This window comes from Aethalodelphis obliquidens, unplaced genomic scaffold, assembly GCF_003676395.1.
Source record: "Aethalodelphis obliquidens isolate GAN/ISIS:26980383/991018 unplaced genomic scaffold, ASM367639v1 scaffold32, whole genome shotgun sequence".
NCBI classification, from domain to species: domain Eukaryota; kingdom Metazoa; phylum Chordata; class Mammalia; order Artiodactyla; family Delphinidae; genus Aethalodelphis; species Aethalodelphis obliquidens.
Window position 1 is genome coordinate 10,752,780 of NW_020837976.1, and position 2,759 is coordinate 10,755,538.

Here is a 2,759-nt window from a genome sequence, read left to right on the forward strand (position 1 = left end):
CCCAGGTCATAGGGTTATTGCGAGGAATAAACTGAGATAGATCACGTAAAGGATTAGCAAGCACCTGGCACCTAGAAAGTGATCAATGGAAGTTAGCCTTTATTACCAATGACCAGCAAACTAGGACCTGGTACTATTATTTCCATTCAACTCTACTCAACTGCAACTGCATTGGTGAACATCCAACACGTGTAAGGCACTGTCCTGTGTGTTGAGGGGTAAAAATATGATGAAAATACGGCTCTAGCCTCCAGTTGCTTAGGATTGATGGGGTGGAGTTAGACACGTATACACCTGACAGCAATGAGGGTATAACCGAGGCACAGACCACATCCACAAACCATGAAGATAGGGAGGAAAGTCTCTCATTCTTATTTGAGGTGGGGAGGAGGGTGGTCCAGGTGATCACTGGGGCTGGTCCTGGAAGTACAAGTAAGAATTTAAGGAGGAACTGGGAGTGTGAGGGGATATTCTGATGCAATATCATAAACGGGGAAATGGAAAGTTGTGGGGATTGTAGCGAATGGTCTTATTTAACTAGGAGCATGCATGACATGAAGAGAAAAGCAGGAACTCTGGAGTCGTTGGCTCAACCTGTGTTTGGCTCTGCCTTTATTCCTTGGCTGTGTGACGTGGAACCTCACCATATGTGAAACATATAAACCCTGTGTGGATGTACACCGATGATGGATAATAATCATATGTACCCCATAGTATCGTTGTAGGGATTTACGGGAATAAGATATGTAAAGCACTGGGTTTGTGAAAGCCAACAGTAAATATTTCCTTTGGGGACAGAGAGTGGGAGGTTCTTCACCATTGTTTAGTATGGCTCAGTTGGCAGCTGGAGCTCCCCAGTGTTTTGAGGCTTAGGGAAAGATGACTCAAGCCCCAAATCCACTTTCTGTTGTGTCTGTGCATCGCTAGGTCACTCCTGGCTTTGAGCCCTCTGAGTTTCCTCTAACTATCTCTCATGCTCTTGCTTCTCTTCCAGAAGCAGCCCTTGTCCCTCAGAACAGCTGGATGGATTGGCCCAGGCAGAAGGAAAAGCAGATGCAAAGACCCTAAGGTAAGTGTGAGCTTGACTTACTCAAAGAAGAGCAAGGAAGTCCGAGGGCTAGAACAGAGTGGGAAAAAGCGACAGTGACAGGAGATGCAGTCAGAGTAGTAGTCAGGGCACAGATAATGGAAAGCACCATAGACCATGGCGAGGACTTCAGATTTTATCCAGAATGAAAAGACAAGTCTTTGAAGAGTTTTGGTAAAGGGAGTGAGATGATATATCTTATGCTTAAAAGGACCACTCTGGCAGCAAGAAAGGAAAATAGATTGAAGAGGCAAAAGAAGCAGGGAGACCACTCAGGAGACTCTTGAAATAACCCAGGTGAGAGCTGATGGTGGTTTGGGCTAGGGTTGTAATGGTGGACATGGTTAGAAATGCTCTAGGGAGAGGTGAGATGATTCATTCATGGATAGAATACAAAGGTGAGGAAGAAGAGTCAAGGGCAAGTCCACAATTTTTGACCAGAGCAACTAGAGGGTAGAGGTACTGTTTACCAAGTGGGAAAGGACTGAAGGAGGAACAGGTTTGGGGGAGGGGATATCAAGAGTTCTGCTTTGGACATGTTAAGTCTGAGATGTCTTTTCCTATTAATCACCCATCAAATGGAGATGTCGAGCAAATACTGGAATACATGATTTTAGAATCTGGGGCGAGGTTAGGGCTCAAGATTAAATTTGGAAATGCATTATCCTCTGCTGTTAGATGAAAACATTACATTTATAGCTCAAAATTATGGAAATAACATGGATTTAAATTCGGACAAAGAGGAAAAAAATTTCTTCTGAGTCAGTTTGCCTTCAACACCATCAAGTACCCTGCGGGGCCTAGGGGACAGGGCCCAGGGAGCCAGGCCAGCTCCGTGTATTGGCCTGTGTGAGGTCCTGAGGACCCTGACGGCCGACATCAATGAAGGTCATGCACACAGACCCAGCCGGGGAAAAGGGAACAGAAATCAAACTGCTCCAGAATACATCCAGAGCAAACAAGCAAAACTCACCTTCCTTTATTTTCTGTTTTATATCACTGAGCAATTTGATTAAAACAAATCAGCAGGACAAAGCTTTTCTGTGGGGAGACAAAAATCAATGAGAAGAATCAAGGTTGAGTAAATGTCCTATGGATATGCAGGGGAGAGAATACATTTTCCAGAATAAGAAGGGAACGTGTCAGAATTAGTTGTTCCTAAACACAAAGTTACTTTTACTTTCATTTAGTGCTTTCAATGGGTTTGAGGGGGTGGGTCACATCTGTGGAGAAACAGTCCATGACCTGAGAAGGTTTCAAAAGTGTTTATGATATGTTTTTTGACTTGGTAAGATGTGGAAATTTTTCACAAAGGAATTTCTTTATGAAAGTAATTGGGTAAGTCATTGGGAAAGAGTACACATCCAAATTAAAGTTGGCAGCAGCAATGCAGTGACCTGATTGGCTGTCATCAATTTCAGCCCATGCAATCACACTGGAAAGGAATCGATGCCTGTAAGTGAAAGCCATCCTGGTGCACCACTCAGCCATCCCTTCAAGGGAAGACCTGCTACAAGGAGCGCGAGTAGCCAACAGCCTCTGAGTGTAGGTGACCTTGGGATCTGCCTCAGCTTTTAAGCCAGTGCCGAGCACTTGCATGGCAGCCCTCAGCAGACCATTGAGCAAAACAGTGGTGAAGGGCTTGCGATCTCTGGAGAGCGGTGTCTCTCCC